At 34.0% G+C, this 18,925-nt stretch overlaps 1 pseudogene; it reads right to left on the bottom strand.

Moving 5' to 3' along the window:
• Nucleotides 1–2,495: 2,495 nt before the first annotated feature.
• Nucleotides 2,496–18,925, bottom strand: part of LOC149258397 (glycine-rich domain-containing protein 1-like) — a 52,884-nt pseudogene continuing 36,454 nt past the window's right edge.

Below are 18,925 nucleotides of genomic sequence, written 5' to 3'. Positions count from 1 at the left end.
AGATTTAGCGCGATTTCTTCTCAAATGGGTTTTTTTTTTAGCTTCTAAAACGACAAAAAAAAAAAAGTTATAGCGAAAATTCCACGATGACCTGTTTGGAGCAGCGAAACCCTAGAATCCAAAGCTCTGATACAAAATGTTATGAAACCAGCTCACAAAAAGATAGAAAAGAGAGATCCACGCCTTAGAATTCAGCCTCTTCGAGGGGACAACCTCCTTTACATTAGATAAATGAGAAATTCTTAGATGATACAAATGAAAGACCTCCTTTCTATATATAGGAGTCTAAGGGGTCATAACATAATTGGAGCTGACATAACAATAATAATGTAAGGTCACAATAATAACAATAGTGGGCTTCTATGGGGCACAATAGTAACAATATGGGCACTACATAGGTACATCAATATAATAAGTGGGCTGTAATAATAAAAATAAGGGGTTATACTAGTAGTATAGGGGCCTAACATTCTCTTCCCATATATTAACTTCGAGGTATAAGGGTTGAAATTGCTTGGTTTTTTACTTTTATCTCTTTTATGCCACTAATAAAAAGAAGGCCTCCCAACTCTTGAGCAGGGCCCAGAGACGTAGTCCAAATTGGACAAACTCCATAATCAAATCATTGTGTCATGGTTTCAGTGTTCTTCTAATTATTTCTACATTTTTTATGTGCTTTTAAGTTCCATGGTTAGTTAACTCTATTATATGTAATTCTGATGCATTTGTAAGTAAAATATCTTGGATCAAGTAGAAATAACACTTCATTTCATTAATATCAAATACTGAAATATTCTTATAGACATAATGGAAATAAGACTAGCTCGGGCGATAGTAGCTTATCTCTGCGAAGAGATGTGATGTCTACATGCCTCTTAACTGTGTTACAATGAAGCTCAAAGGCATATTTATTATTTAGAAACAATGGAAAACCATAAACATCCAAAAACCTAATCCTAGGAGATGAAGTGCCAAACTATGGGTCCTGTTTGGGTAAATTGGTATATCAACTTCTCGGGGTCGTAACTTTGGCATACAATCTTTGTTTGATGCAAACAATACCTCATTAGAAATATATATCTGAGGAGTACAACTTTTGAGTGGAAAAAAAATGTCATTTAGGACCTAAAAATGGCTTCATAAGTTCACGACTAGAAAAACTGCCAAAATAGTAAATTGTGCTACAAATAAGGAAACTGAAAAACTGAAAGAAACAATGGTGGGGGTCTAAGTGGCATAGGTGGTTGGCCACCAATATCCACCTGATCAATTTTTAAATAATAAATTCCCTTGAACCTCATTGTAACACAATTGAGGGGAATGTACCCACCACATCTCTTCTCAGAGATAAGCTACCATCGTCATGTACCCACCACATCTCTTCTCAGAGATAAGCTACCATCGTCTGAGCTAGTTTATTTCCATTATGTTTGTATGCATATTTCAGTATTTTATATTAATAAAATGAAGTGTTATTTTTGTTTCATCATTGTATTTATATTTATATCTATGATCTTTTGTGTTCCTTTTTAAGTTTATATTAATTTTCTTCTTGTAAGGTAAGCCTTGCACATTTAATTCCCTAGATCTAACAATAAAACTTGTGTATGGTTTTGTCATTTCTATGCAACAGAGAGAAACAAAAGAAATCAATGGCATAAGCTTTGACCTTGAAAGTAAGTAGGCACAAATATTTCTAGGTCATGACCTTTTACCTTGTTTTACAATGTAGACTTCTTTATCATCATGATGAAAAAATCTCGTCTATTTTTTCTCGCTTAATCCTTAAGATAAGTTCCAAAAGTTGGAATTTCCTTTCAAAGTTGTGTGACCTAATAGGCCAAAGAAAATAATAAGTAGTTGTGGGAGGGGTTATAGTAATTACAATGACTAGATTGATAGGTTCAGAACCAACTGGTTTCCCATATATTGATAATGGAAACCCATTCTCTTTTGATAAGGTTATTGTATCCAGCAATGTCTGCCTTGGAGTCGATACATGGCCCAAACTTTTGCTACTCTTTTTTGCAGTGCGAGAAGATTGAGATTTGATCTCAAAGATAAAATTCCTAGTGGCCATACACTTGAAGGAAGTGACTAGTTTAGATCGAGATTCAGAGTTTATTTGTACCTTTTTGGCCTCCATTCCAAGATAGTTATCCCTGTAAAATATGAAAAATGTCACACCTCCATGATTTTTAGGTATGTTTTCTATATTGACCACCTCCAAAAACACCCACAATACAATCAACCACAGGTAAAATTATGAGTTTCATGTTGTTTAAAACTTTGTTTCTCCAAAGAAGTTATGCATTTCCTATAATTTACTAGCAGGAATAAAAGTTTGAAATCCCAGAGAGGAAAATGGGTTTAGTTTGTTATAACATCAACCTCCATAATATTTACTGGTCCCTGATACATCTGATATTGTGAAACAAAGATTCACGTAAGCAATAAAATTCATTAGCATCAGAGTCCTCACGATCATAGTTTTCTTATGAAAGAGGAGCAAGGGGGGGTAAATGTGTGTCTCCTTTGTGCATAGACCCAACTCTCAAATAAAGATAGCCATAAGTGTTTTCCCATTGTCTTTTGGTTTCTGAAATCCAACATCAAGTTTCTTATCCTTGCTTCTATTAGATTCATGTCATCGTTATCCAAAAGTTTGTCGAGAAAATTCAATGTATCTCATGTACGAAAATGGTTGCATGGTAAGAATGCAACATCAAATCAATATCATAGGTCAGATCAATATTGTTCTTGTTTTTCTTGACAAGCTACAAAACTCCCTTGTATATTTATTCAACCCCTTTAAGGAATTGGTCATCGAACATGTATGGTTGGGACACCTGTAGAGACCTCATCATCTAGTTCAGAATATAAAGATGATACAGGAAAAATAAAGCACAACATATACATAAAATTACTAAAAGATGGGAGGAAACATAACATAATTTAAATACATGGTGAAAGAAAGAGATTTTCCTTCACACTGATTCCATAAGATCATACTGGATCTCGAGCATAATTCTAAAAATAATTCTTGCAGATGCCCCTAAAATAGAATGACTCAAATCAAGCTCATAGGTTCCTTTGGATAAAATTATTTCCATGTCTCTTTTATCTCTTTTCTATTGGCTTATTTGGTAGATGACTCCACAAAACAAGCATCCAGTGTTATGTCACATGTTTTATTGCAATCCTTTCCATCTTGGACCTACAAGCCACATTTTATTAAAAGGAATAACAACGTGAAATCATACACCAATGCTTAAACATTACAAGAGCAATGACTTTTGGATTACAGTTTTGGCCCTTCTTTGAGAAAAAATATCATTTTTAGAAGTTTTTCAACTTTTAGTAAGAAACAATGTTTTTTCTATTTATAATTTCATTTTACAGTAAAAAGAAAACTTGTCAGAAATTTTATTAGCTTTCAATTTCTTATTTTTTAGAATTTTGTTATTCACATTCGATATGTCAACTTAGCAATTGTTTGAATATGTTTTCTTTAAAAATAAAGGGATCGATAAAAAGTCAATTTTTTTAGCCCCAATTATTCCTTGTTAACTTTGCATTTTTGAAAAGAAAGGTGTTGCAACAATCTATACAATCTATACTTTGGCATGGCATTACTTACAAAAACAACATATGCATATCATAATTACTAGAATTTTTTGAATTGAACCAATTGAAAAAACCATAGATTTTGAAGATGTTTAACAAAAAACCATGTTTCTCATCATATTAGTTAAAAATTAAATGAGGACTGACCAACATAATGCACCATAAATTTTCCATATTTTTCACATTGTATTTTGGAAGATACAAAATTTTGATTTCACTAAGTCATAATGACCTTTAGAAAACATTTCCACACATTTTACTTGAAAATTAGTTAAAGGTAGAAAATATCTATGAAATTCCCTAAAATTTATATCTAGTGAACGTAGATTCAATTCTACAAGTGCTGGTGTTGGTTCTGAAAGTAAATTCACTATATTTTATAGATTTTAACTATTTTGAAATTGGAGAAGGATGAACAAATCTGAGCTAGCTCTGGTAGGTTCCAAGGTTGCAAGTTTTTAGCTGAACAAATTTTCGGCAGAAACTAATTATTATTTCTGGTTGAACATTAAAATTCTTTAGCCAAAAGTTAAAATTAACGAAAAAGTAAATAAATAAATAAAAATAAAAATAAAAAATGGGAAAAAAGCTATTACTTTTAGGTAAAAACTTTTTTCATTTTTCTATCGATTATGAAATTAACACGATGTGACCATGTCAAATGAAAGGATGTGACTCTTTTGGACGAAACCTATAAATAAAATCGGTTGAAATTTCATTTTCTCACTCTCATTCAACATTTTCCATATGCAACTTTTGGACAACGAACTTTTTTGGATCCACCTTTAAGATAGTAAAACTTTTTGGGATAGATTTTGAATAGTGAACTTTTTTTAGTAACACATTTCTTGACTAGGTAGATAATATTGTGGATATCATATTTCCATACACAAATATTTTTACAAGAAATTTTTTATCATATATTTCATTGGGTTTCTTGTCGATGAATGTTGAATTGTTGGTTTAAGCTGAGCTTGTCAAGCTCTAGATTAATGGTTTGGTTGTATGAATATTTAGGATGTATTTTCGATGCTGGTGTGATTTATTGTTAGATCAAATTATTATTTACGGTTATTAATGTTTTCGATCACAAGGGTTTACTACTAAATATACTAAGTTTGACAATGTTAAGCAGATTTGATTCTTGAGATAGCTTATGTGCCAAGGATTATATTGTTGATATACATGAACCCTAGTTTAATACCTATATTACAACTAGAGTGTTGAGTGTTACTTGATTGTACAGTTAGGGTTTGTTTTGATGATTTTTTTAAGTAGGGTTGATTGTTGACTTATCTTTGAGGGTTGATAAGGTTGAAGCAGAAGATAGGGTTTTCATTTATATGCTAGATAGCTAACAAAATTTTCAAAATATATCTCTTGGATAATGAAATTTTTTGGGTTACTTTTTAGATAGTAAACTTTTTTTAGTAACAAATTTCTTGAATAGGTAACTATGATTGTGGATAGCATAGGTAATATTTTTTGAGGTTTTATTATTAAATTTCTTTTCTAATTTTTCTTTAAATTAAAATGTCTATTTCCCACTTTCTTCTCTATGATTGTAATTTTTTTTAATTTATTTTTAAAGTATAAAATTTTTTCTTTGAGATTATATTCCTTAATACAAATTTTTCATTATTTTTTTATAAATATATATAGTCCAAATTACCATGGGGAATCCAAGATATTGCAAGAGAAAATGTGATCAAATTAGAGACATTGAGGTTTGTAGAGAATACCCAAGAAACTATTACAAAAGAAAGAAGGAAGAATGTTTAAATATTGAAAGACTACAAATCAATCTCAACAAGAAGAAGTTGAACCATGTATATAATTTACATATTGTAAATGATATTTAAAATTTAATATTCTATTGTGTAATTTAATTTTTATTTGATGAACTAATTTGAAAAATATTTTGTAATATAAAAAAAGAGAGATTCATCTCATAACATTGATGATGAGATTAAAATTGTTAAAAGAGAAAGTGAAGAAGAAAATGAATCAGTCATTGATGAAGTTGTTGAATATGTTGAAAGATATTCAAGTGAAGAATAAGTTGAACGACCCACACACACATATATATATATATATATATATATATATATTATTGAAATTTTACATATTTACTAGTTTCAATTTCATTCTCTACTTTTAAATTTAATTTTTAATGTATAATTATACTCATTTATATTAAATTCTCATATGTATGTAGGTTAAATCAATATTTATGATGATATGTTAGAAAATGTTGACACTAGCACATACGAAGATAAGAAAGTTGACCATGTTATAAGGCATCGTGTTAATTTGATTATTGATAAGTTCTTCAAAGATGAAAATGTGACAGTTAAAGCTCAAATTTTGAGAGGTATCTTAACATCAAAGGAATTAAAAGAAGTTACAACACTATTAGGCATTCAAAAATAAACAAAAGATAAAAAAGTGAGGGAGAATGTGATTGCAAATGTAAGTAGTGTTATAGAATCAATTGGAAGATCTAGAAAGAAAAGTGATCTAGATGCACGTAGAGAAACTACAAATAACAATGGTTTCATCAACTACTTGTGAAAATAATTTGATAAAATCCATGGTAGAGGCAGTGGGGGATTCACGAAAAACATTTCACAAACGTAGGAAATTTCAATGGTAAATAGATGCAAATGATGAGCTTGTTTGTTGGACAATAATTTGTAGGTAACCATACAAAGATAGACTTGGAGAAAATATTAAAAACATGATAAGTGAATAATGGATGAAAAATTCGCGTGTTTCACCAAAAGAAAGGGATGTGATGCGATGATGAAATAAGTATGAATAACATCCAAAACATATCTTGGATACCACTAGGATAGAGTTGTTCAAGAAGTTCAAAGAAGATAATAGTGGAATTAATGTCTCAATTAGTGATTTTTTGCAACAAAACACCATGGCATGTTAAGCCTATCATTGTGGTCGTTATCATATGGAATATGAATTATATTATGACACCTTCCTTTATTTTGGTAAAACAATTTGGAGAAATTTACCTTCTCCTTCCTGTTATAGACATTTTTGGGCACTGCAACCCCAATCATAAATGTCCATAAACCAAGGGCTCCTAAGTCCCTAAAAGTGTTGTTCCAACCCCTAAAAGAACAAGGTCAGCTGATTACATTATCTCCCAGATGTTCTCCATGAAAAACTACTCAGAACTGGTCAAAATTGGACCATCTCACCTGCTCCATGGTCAAAGTGCGTTGCATCCCACCTAAATGCACATAGGAGGTGCGATGCATACTAAAAAGCCCTTCTATGGGGTGGGATGGGTGAGCGTGGACAAATGGCAGGGTCAATCTATGAGGTGGAGGATCATGGAATCTTCCAGAAACTTCTCATGTGACACTTTCCTCTCTGCATTCGCCCAGGGATGAGTAAGAGATCATCAATCTCCAAGTGGAATCAAGAAATATCAGAGAGAGGAAACTAATCAAATCTCAAAAGCCGACTCACCCCCCTTGCAAACATCTATATATGGATCCCTCATCCCAGAGATCCAGAGGCTGGAATTTTGTATCTTGTAAGGAAGTGCTGCTGGTTTCTTGGTGTAACATCATAGTGTTGGGTGATCTAATATTTTCATGAGGTGAAGAAGGGCTTTCTTGCTGAGAGGATGACGCTGGGTCAGAACAATTGGTTGTAATCCTCTTTGCTATTCTTGATTATTAATAAATCTATTAAAGTTTTCCTCCACATTCTTGTATGATTGATGATATATGCGTTTTTTTGGTCAATATATATCTGGTCCTATATTGTTTATGATAGTAGATCTCTGTTCTTGGATAGTGTTATGCTGCTTTGATTCGACAGGTGCTCTTTGAAGTTGGGTAGACAAGGAAGCGAGTGGCAAAGATCTATTAGAAGGGAGCGGAATCAAGCCAGGAACCAAGCACAAGACAAAGGTTGGTCTCCTTTGTTCCCCTCTTATCTACTTCTGATAAAGGAAAAGGAAAGTGGTTTTAGTTTGTTTGTTTCTAAGGTAGCTACCAGCCTTAGTGGGACTAGCAGCTCTGCATAGACACTAGATTTCTTGGTAACTAAATGCTGACTCTGCTAGGGAATGAATAGATTGTTTGTTTGTCTATATTTGTTTGCTTTATAAACTTACAGACGGAGCCTGAAGTCAAGCCAGCTAGCCTTCGAACTGCATTTGCTATGCAAGTGCAAAGTAGATCAATGCTTCTTCAGTCTATATCGGGGTTTTGTTTATGAACTGAATAATCATTTTATAAGCCCTCTAATTGCCCTTGTGGTGGCTCTAGTAACCTCCTTAGATCTACCCCTGTGATTTATTTACTGATTACCACTTGCTCAACCTAAATCCCTGAACTGTGCTGCAAACTGTGATCAAGAACTAGATCAAAAGTCTCGCACTGTACCATCGCACCCTCTCTTCAAGGATATCAGTATTAATCGCACTTCTCGTGTGTTGTAGGTTGGATGCATACTGGAATCCCTGTGTAACATGTGTGCTGATCAGAAAGGGCTAATTTTTCCTTCAGACTTTGGTTTTTTCACTCTTTTCAACTCTATTTGGGAGTTTTGCTGTCTGTAGTCAGTATACCTCTATTTGAAACCCCCTTCCTTTCCATTATTCCACCTCCATTGTGCAAAGAACTGTAAATGTTTTTATGTATTGTGAGCCATTTTCAGTTCTCCTTTACAAAGAAGTAACGTAATTGAATTGTCATTTCTTGATTTGGAAGTGTCGCAAGTGTCGTTTTCAATCATAGAAGAGAATCCGATTGTTCTTGATAGTCGATTACACTGTTACTCTTGTATTTGACTTGAATTAGTAGTTTTTCAAGTGTCGAAAGCAAGTTTTCAATTCCAAATAACAAAGTGTCATCATTGTCTTCATTTTGTCTTGAAAAGAAACTTGTTAGTAATGTCGCTTTGAAAACTAGTTCATATTTGTGCTTAGCTTTCTTTTTATCATTCACACATTAAGAAGGCTGAAAGAAATACATGCATGTGCATTTGCATTTAGACTGTTTGTTGGTTTGATTTAGGACAGTGCATACAGTGTGTGCTCTCTGCTCTATGTTGAAAGGATATCATCTCTCTCTCCTTAGTAGCTAGGATTTTCATTGCAAAAAGAAGATTAAACAATTGTTTATCATCTTAGATTGCATTTTAGGAATTGTATATCTACATCACGCGGTGAACCTGAAAGGAAAATTTCTTAAGCAAGATCAACTGTAAAATAAATTTAATGAGTCTAGAAATTCTTTGGAACCTAACGCACAACATTTAGAAGTCTAGGCTAGAGACGTATTCCGACGTTGTAAAGCCTGGTAACTGTTGTTTTCATTGCTGGTTGGGTGATTCCTCCACTTTGAGATGATAAGTGCTAGTATGGACTTGTGCTCCCACGTACCGTCGAGTATATATTGGGAGACCACAGTAGGCTTTATCCTTTATCCATAGGAAGCCGTGTCTGCCGCCCTATCGATCACAATGCACTGAACACAAAATTAGGGAAGATTGACTATCGTACCGTAAAAAGTATTATGAAGTTTTGCGATTGGTTTAGTAATCCCTCTGTCTAGATTTCCAGAGTAGTCTCTTTCGTTCATTTTCAGACTCCTTAAAGGAAAAGGTCCATCTGAGCACTTGTCACTTCAAGCTCATTAAAAATAGAAGGTGACTAGAGTCATCTTTTGTTTTTTCTCGACTCTTAAAAATTGAAAAAACAAGTTGTGTCAAAGCATATAAAATTTATTTTAATCGGAAAAAACATCACCTTTCCTACGTTGGTCTTAGGTTGAGAAAAATGGAGTCCACCAACCAAGGATTTCCCCTTGGAGGAAATCCTAGTGCTTTCTCCTCTTGGGGAGATGTTGGTGCACCCCATATGGCCACATTTTCACTTCCAGGATTGACAATCAGCTTCCCTGTATGGCTCTTCTCAACCTCTATCGTTCAGAACCCCATGATTCCTGAACAATCAATTCAACAACTAAATGATACCAGAGTTACCCCCCAACCTTCTACCTCGTCCAGTTCTCCCTCTCCTCCTTCCTCTTTGCTTGATGAAGCTGGTAAAGCCAAAAATCAAGTAACTGAGAAGAAGAAGGAGAAGAAGAAGAAATAGAAGAAGAAGAAGGAGCCAAAGGCGAAAAGGGGCAACCAAGCATCGTCTAGCGAAAATCCACACACTGCACCGTCCAGGCCTAAATCGCCATGTGTAATTTGCAAAGGAGACTACTATCATCGAGATTTTCCTTGCATCCCTCAGATCTTAAGGGACTAGTCTCCTCGTTTGCACAATCCGGTGTCATCAACCTCTGACGATCATGTTGAGAATACACCGTCAACTAGTGAAAGTGAAGCCCCTGGAAAAAAAGGAAAATGTAAATTTCCTTGTAAATTGTGTGAAGGCGATCATGCCATCCACCATTGTCCCTTCTTAGACGAGGCTAAAAGAGTTTTGGACGACCGTCTAGTTTCACCATTACAGCATCCTCCTGGATATAAGAAACTCTTGCTGAGTCCGTCACTAGTTGAAAATCCGGCTGACACGCCATTGTGGTAAGCTGAAGCATCTATCATTGAAGATGAAACCTCGGAATCCACACTAGACGAAAGTCAAAAGGTCGAGGCGGCAGTTGACCCAGTATTGCCTTCAGAAGGTCCATCTTTAGATGATATAGTCACCAGAGAGAACAAGAACGACACCGTTCAAATTCTCTTCGTAAGCACATACTCTGACGAACATGGGGGCAGTCTACCCATTCCTTTACCACAGGAAGGAAGTTCGTCAGAGTTGTATCCGGCTGTCCATTCGGTCCCACCTCCAAGCAACTTAGTTGTTTCCTTCAATTGGAATCTACTAGGAAGACCCCATTTACTAGCCAATGTGCCATTTCAGATCATTGCTCAAATATATAGAATGATCATGGCTGGTACCATCATAGATGAAGGGGCTTCTGTGAGTATCCTTTTCTCAACTGCTTGGAAAGTGCTTGGTTCGCCATCGCTTTTGCCTGAAATGAGAAATCTAACAGGCTTTGACAAAGGAACTAGTCGACCGTTAGGGAACCTTCCCAATGTGCCGATAACATTAAGAAGGAAAACTGTTCACATGAACGTAATGGTCGTCCAAGGACCCCTGGATTATAATCTACTCCTTGGACGCGACTATATTTATTACATGGGAGCCATTGTCTCCTTACTCTTTAGAGTAATGTGTTTTCTACATGAAGGAAGAGTGGTCAAGGTCGTAGACCAGCTTTCATTCCCCAGTTCACAGATAGCAAATATTCAAATACCATCCCTGAATGGTCTTTTCAAGCAAGGAATGTCTCATCAATCCCTAGTCCATCCACCTAATGAGCGCGAGTGATTCGGAGGACATGACTGAAACCCGGGGGGCATGCAACCTGGTCTGTTTCGATAGGAAAACCTTGGGTATAGGGTAGGTTTCCGCGAAGGGTATATGATCAGTTTATGAGATTAGACTGGAATAAGATTCCTTCATCAAAGTTATGTGAGTGGAGCCAGTTGCGCCACTCACCTTTGTTTATTTCGGTAGACATCGCCGAGGAAGTGTTTTGTCTGAAGTGTGGATAGAATAATCTTTGGTAACCTGGAAATTTTTCACTATACTTGGGGGCATGCAAGCGAAGAGCGACCATTTATTTTTTAAATTTGTAGGTCCTCTAACCCTTTAAACTCGTAGGATCGGTCATTTCCTAACTTTCATAAAGAAAGGATGTGGGGCAAAACTTTAAAAAATTCCATTTTAAATGAGACATCCTTATTATACGACTGGATCGAGTAGTTTTAACGCAGAATTCAAGCTCGTTAAAAAATAAACATAAGCCATGAGCAAACGTTCCCCCAAAGTTTAAGATCATTAAAAAATGAACCAATTTCCGGTAAATAACCATCGTGAATGCATTATCATCAGCCTTTAAAGCCTTGGTCATGTTCTCATCATCACCTCCACTCTGTATTGGCTGATCATTCACCTCCATTTGATTGTTTACCCTTTTTGAGGAACAACTATGAAGAGTGATCCTGTTAGCCATCCTTGTGACACTGACGTGATTGGAAAATTCCAAGCCTTACCCGGAATTAGTTGCTACCCAAATTTATCACTCTTTCCTCGAAAAACAAGTCTCCTTTAAGCTCTTTTCATCTGAATCGTAAAATATGAAAATATTGCCGAGCAATTGGTCTCTCCAGCTCGTTAAAGTGACTGGAAGTGCTATCCATCCTTTATATTTTAATCTTTTTGGACTTGAGGGATTATTACAGAAAACGATAGCGCGGTTGTTTTGTTCGGTTCGTTAAAATTACCGAAAATTCATCCCTTTTGTATTATTTTATACTTTTTCGGACTCAAGGGATTATATGACGAAAATGATTGTTGGAGTTTTCTTTACGTCCCTTTTTTAAACTCTCTAAAATTGAAAAGGACCAAGTGATATTTGTCGTTAAACTCGTTAAAGCCGAATAGCGACAAACTTTTCCATACAGACAAGAACGAGTTTCACTATCGCTAGGCTCGTTAAAACATAGCGATGGGTTTACCCAAAGGGAAAATTAGAGAACAAGCATATGTTATCCTCCTCAAGCTTGACAAAAATAAAGAGGTACTGGTCAGCAATGACTGGGGAAAATTTGGGAAGAAAACTTGAAGAAACTTTATTGGTAGCAAGTCGCTCTTCAACATGACATTTTCACTCCGCATCCGAGTCGGGTTGGGTTGTTCCATTCACTGGTCATATCACCATTGGTCCATCACACCATCCATATTTGGGGTTAACGCTACCAATCCATCATGTCAGTGTCGCCGATATGTTCAAGAGAATTCACCTGTGTCTCATCCACTGCAATACATTTACTCTCCATTCTTCATAACCGCCACCCTAAACCTTATGTCATCAGATCATTTTCACCTCCATTAAAATCATTTGCTCCGTTCCGTGTCATTGATGTGGGATTCACTAAGGCCCTCCTAAGACAGATCACTTCTTGTCGACATCAGCTCATTATCCAGGAAGTCGATCTAGGAACAACCCTTTGAGTACTTTGAAGCTTGCATGCCTCAATGGAGGGTTTCTCACTTCCGGAGACAGGTTTACATCAATGGCCTTCGACCGAAAGATTTTGCGTGGTGTTCGACGCCAAGTCCCTTATTCACACCACATGAATTATACTGTAGTACCTTGAGGGTCATCATCATTATCGGTGATTCCTCTCGTGCCTGTTAACAACTTACATCATTGGCTGGTAATCAGGCGATGTCTTTCCATGTTCGACTCCAGAACATCTCTCACATGGATCGACTTGTACTTTGAGTGAAGATCGGATGAGATTGAAGACCTCGGATCTAGTTTCATCCATCTGGGCTGCAATATATATTCAAGAAAATAAAGACATCAAATGCACATCATTGCTCCACAGATAATCATCCAATCCAAGGGATGATGGCTCTACCAGAATCATCAGTCTGCACTCAGACGATTGTCTGTCTTATGTACATGAAAATGAATTTATAAAGTTGAGCATGGGTTGCCCACCTCAGCTAGATCATGAAAATATTATGAATATAATGTATTTTATTGTATCTTATTACAGGTCGCCTTCCAGCTCGAAAAAACTTCGGATCCTCATGATAAAGCATTTCACTTGACATCAAAAGATTAACGACCTCAGGCTTTAAGGGGCAATTGTTATAGACATTTTTGGGAACTGCAACCCCAATCATAAATCTCCATAAACCAAGGGCTCCTAAGTCCCTAAAAGTGTTGTCCCAACCCCTAAAAGAACAAGGTCAGCTGATTACATCATCTCCCAGAAGTTTTCCATGAAAAACTACTCAGAACTGGTCAAAATTGGACCATCTCACCTGCTCCATGGTCAAAGTGCGTTGCATCCCACCTAAATGCACACGGGAGGTGTGATTCATACTGAAAATCCAGTCTATGGGGTACGATGGGAGAGAGTGGACAAATGGCAGGGTCAATCTGTGAGGTGGAGGATCATGGAATCTTCCAGAAACTTCTCCTATGACACTTGCCTCTCTGCATTCGCCCCGGGATGAGTAAGAGATCATCAATCGCCAAGTGGAATCAAGAAATATCAAAGAGAGGACACTAATCAAATCTCAAAATCTGACTCACCCCCCTTGCAAACATCTATATATGGATCCCTCATCCCAGAGATCCAGAGGCTGGAATTTTATATCTTGTAAGGAATTGCTGCTGGTTTCTTGGTGTAACATAATAGTGTTGGGTGATCTAAGCTTTTCATGAGGTGAAGAAGGGCTTTCTTGTTGAGAGGATGACACTGGGTTAGAACAATTGGTTGTAATCCTCTTTGCTATTCTTGATTATTAATAAAGCTATTCAAGTTTTCCTCCACATTCTTGTATGATTGATGATGTATGCGTTTGTGTGGTCAATATATATCTGGTCCTATATTGTTTATGATAGTAGATCTTTGTTCTTGGATAGTGTTATGCTACTTTGATTCTACAGGTGCTCTTTGAAGCTAGGTAGACGAGGAAGCGAGTGGCAAAGATCTATCAGAAGGGAGCGGAATCAAGCCAGGAACCAAGCACAAGATAGAGGTTGGTCTCGTTTGTTCCCCTATTATCTACTTCTCATAAAGGAAAATGAAAATGGTTTTTAGTTTGTTTGTTTCTAAGGTAGCTACTAGCCTTAGTGGGACTACAAACTCTGCATAGACACTAGATTTCCTGGTAACACTTCCACTATCCATGATTTCATATCCTAGATTATGTATGGAAGAGAAAATCATGAATTATTTTACCAAAAGAAATGTGTTGGTGGTAAAAAATGTGATCATTGTGGAAATTTGACTTTGTTTCATAAAAAATATCCTATTGATATGAATGATCAATCATTTTCCAACGTGAAACTAGAATGGAAGAGATAGGAATATATCCATTCATCGATTGGTGCAAGTGGTAGTACAAGTGCTAGAAGCATTGATATACAGGAAGATGAAATTTTTGTGATAGATATTTTGAAGAAGTTTGGAATATAAATTTATAAAAACACCAAGCATTCTCATAGAGCTCAATGGTAGGACCTGTAATTCAAAAAAATCCAGTGAAATGTTTTCACCAAGGACAATTTTGTCGGTAGTTGATTTTGCAAAAAATTACACATTTGTTACACAAAATGAAATACAAATTGAATATTATATTTCTAACCAAGTATTTATGCTTGTCCATGTTCTATATAGACATGTTGAACATAATTTTTATCATATAGAAAGCACCAATGACAATCGACATGTTATTAAAGAATATCATTTTTATATCAGTGATGAACGTAACCACACTACACTTGTTTCACAACATTACTTTGATAAGATTTATGATTCATTGAAAGCCCATGGAATAAAATTCAATGATAATTGGATATGGTTAGATGGATGTGCGGGTAATTTCAAATCTTCACAATCATTTTTTTGGTTGTGTTATCCTCATATGAAAACCAACATTAAACATTGTTGGAATTTCTTTGAGACTAGTCATGAAAAAGGAGAATATGATGGCGCAGGGGCATGTATAAAATGAGTACATCAAAGATATCATATGGACCACTCTGCCAACTAATTTATCTTAGCTAATAAATTTGTTCAATGGTGCATTGTTGCACTAATCCATGAGATTAATCCATCAAGGGAGGTATGCAGGTATATGCATATATATATATATATATATATATATATATATATATATATATATATATATATATATATGAACTTGTATATATTTTTAATATATGATCTTTTTTATTAATTTTTCAATTTTTAAAAAATAAAAAAATTATAGTTTAAATAATTGATCGATTATTATCTTTGACATATAAATTGTATTTTAAATAACATATTTATATTCTTGTTTGAATTTACTATGGGTTCTTTTGGCATATTGGATTTCAAGATGTAGATAGATAGATTCCATATGAACTTGAAATAGTAAAAGGGACTCGACAATTGCATTCAATTAAAAGAAAATAGTACCCAAATGTGTTTGAATTTGACAAAAGTAAATAATAATTTTTTTCTTGTTTGCATAGAAGACACAAAATTCAATGATGTTTGTGAAAACAATATGTATGTGAAATCTTGGCAACATACAAAGCTTAATAAAAAGGGGGAAATGCCACTTGCAAGCTTGGAAAAGATGGAATCAAAGGAGACTATAGTGGCATCCGAAGGTGATAGAGTTTATGATCTTGTTAGAGAAGGTAACATTTCAATTTCTTGTAAAGGATATATATATGTTTTATGTTTTTAATCATTCTGTATAAGTATAGATAATAGTTCAAATATAGATCTAGATCTAATAAAATTGTACATGTTGATAACTAATTTCTTGATAATGATGATCTGAATTTGTACATCATTTTTTATTACGCAAGAGATGTTTTTGTTGTAGTTTCACCCATTAACAACATAGAAAATTCAAGTATTATTTGATGCGACGTATTGAATGAGAGATGAAGTTATTGGAGGACTATGATGATAACACTTTTATATATGAAAGAGGCTCTATTATACTGAAAGGATAGTTTTACAAAGAAACTCATCAAACCGAGAGTCATGTTTACTTTCAAGATTATCAACCTGATGCCATAAGTTTTCAATATAGTTACTTGGTTTGTGCAATGCGCATAAAGTTGGTATAAGTTCAATAAAGAAAAAAATTGAAATTTAAAGTTGGAGAATGTTAAAAGTCAACCATGAAAAAATCATTCAGGATGACATTCCATTAAAATATTTTTAATTGAATTGGTCAACAATATATTCTCATTGTATTCATCTCTTAGAAATATTTCAAGTAAATTGTTAGCCTCCCTTTTTGTGCACTCTTAAGTTGTCCATTCTAGCTACTACTAGGTATTACAAAATTGTTTTCATTAATGTGTTGGCTTTGTTGTTAAGGTAAAAGAAAATTAAAAGATCCAAAATAATACTATAATGTAAGGATGTAGCATCACAATTTTCTTATTTGTTGTTGATCATACTTCTATCATGCTTGTGATGCATTTTTCTTCTTTATGTCATCTTTGTGTCTTTTCAAATATTTTTAGTGCTATCTTAGTGACATAAAATCTCATTGCCATCAATTTCAAATGTTTTGTGTCGCTTGTACATCTTTAAATAATCAAATTAGTGTCTTAAATAGGTCAAAAAATTTCTTTTTCTAAGTGTTGGTCCTATACATGCAATGTATACACCATATATATGTGCATTGCATAATTTGCAATATATGAACCTATTAAATAACAATGCATGCTCCATACATAGTATTTAATATTTGAAAAAATAATTTACTAAGACAAATGTTAGGCCCATATTGAGATTAATGCAACTTCAATTGATTCAACATTGTAATTTTTAATTCCCAATCTCTAAGCTTTCTCAAATTTCATGAAAAATACAATAGTAACAGACTTTAAGACAAAGAAGGTACTTTAACTCTATAATGTATGTATTTAACAAGCTTAATGGAATGTCCTTTTATATAAAACACAAATCTCATATGTATGTACCATAAATCTCATAAAAAGAGAGAGAAAGTGCATTGGTATATTATATACGGGTCACTTACTACTCCAAAGTTTCTTATAAAACATAAGTTCATGAGGCTATTATAGAATTTCTTCAAGATCTACTATGGAAATATCTCAAATCTTTGGTCATCCTTTCAATCACAAAACATGGATTTTCAACACTTTTATAGTCCTAGGTTGAAAAAACTTTTCGTACATATGCATGCAAATAGACTAGATCAATATAATATTACCTCTAATAGGAGGAGGATAATGATAATTTGATGTGTCAACTATATTTGGTAGAAGACTTTATTGAAAGGTTCAAAGGGTGAGAAAAATTGGTTATGAAAGCATTCAAAGATTTTATTGAATGGAATGGATAGGATTGGGGCATAACTTGCTTTCCAAAAATTTCATAAGAAAATTAAGCAAAGACGATGATTAAAGTCACAAACTATAACTTGAAGCTTAACATCATACAAAGAGTTGGAAATTAACTAGAACACCCAAGAAAAGGTCGCTAAATGAGAACTTTGGTGGGTAATAATGGCATCCAAAACGTGACTTTTATGTGACTACATTTGTTGACAATTTTGATGCATTTTACTTATCCATATTTTAACCATATGCATTCTAGTTATTACTTGTCGCATTCTACTTATCATTTAACTTCAAACCTAAATCACTAAAAGTTGGTATGGGGAAACTATAAATATAACAAAGGTTATCAAAAGTTGGGTTCTAAAACTCTACATATGTGAGCCATACAAAGTACCAACTAAATGCAAGTTTACTTCCATTGCTTCATATTCATGAACTAATTAAATGTAAAAAATTTAAGTATCAAACCATGCATCATGCAAAATGTACCATCTTTTATAATGCAATTTTATAGTGTGTTTGCTTTGAACAACTTTATTTTAAAACTTAAGTATCAACCCACATCCATAGTAGCTCTTCTAGATAAGATGATAATCTATTCATGAATGCAACATGTAAACCATGTTTTATAATGCAATTTTAAGTTATTATTTCTTTCAATATTCATCAACAACTTGATAAAACCCAAGTATCAACCCACATCCATAGTAGATCTAGACTTCTACAACATGATACTTGATTCAAAAATGTAAAATGATTGCTTTGAATTTATTCATTGAACTTGATAAAGCCCAAGTATAAACCCACATCCATAGTAGCTCTAGACTTCTACAACACAATTCTTGCTTCACAAATGTAAAATGATTACTTTGGATTTATTCATTGAACTTGATAAAACCTAAGTATCAACCCACATCCATAGTAGATTTTCTACAACATTATAAGATTCATCATGAAAAATGTGTACCACAATTTATTTAATGCAAATTTACTTTCATTGCTTCACATTCATGAACAAATTAAATCTAAAACCTTTTAAGTATCAAACTATGCATCATGCACAATGTACCATGTTTTATAATGCAATTTTATAGTATGTTTGTTTTGTACAACTTGATTTTAAAACTTAAGTATTAACTCACATCCATAGTAGCTCTTCTATACAAGATGATAATCTATTCATGAATGAAAAATGTATCATGTTTTATAATTTGCAATTTTACTTTACTCTCTCTCTCTCTCTCTCTCTCTCTCTCTATCTATATATATATATATATATATATATATATATATATATATATATATATATACCTGTGTGTGTGATT

The sequence above is a fragment of the Pinus tabuliformis genome, chromosome 6 (assembly GCF_031772625.1).
Source record: "Pinus tabuliformis cultivar Carrire ecotype Pingquan chromosome 6, CPIR1, whole genome shotgun sequence".
Taxonomy (NCBI): Eukaryota; Viridiplantae; Streptophyta; class Pinopsida; order Pinales; family Pinaceae; genus Pinus; species Pinus tabuliformis.
The sequence above is the reverse complement of the archived record's forward strand: the minus strand, read 5'-3'. Positions and strand labels throughout refer to the sequence as shown.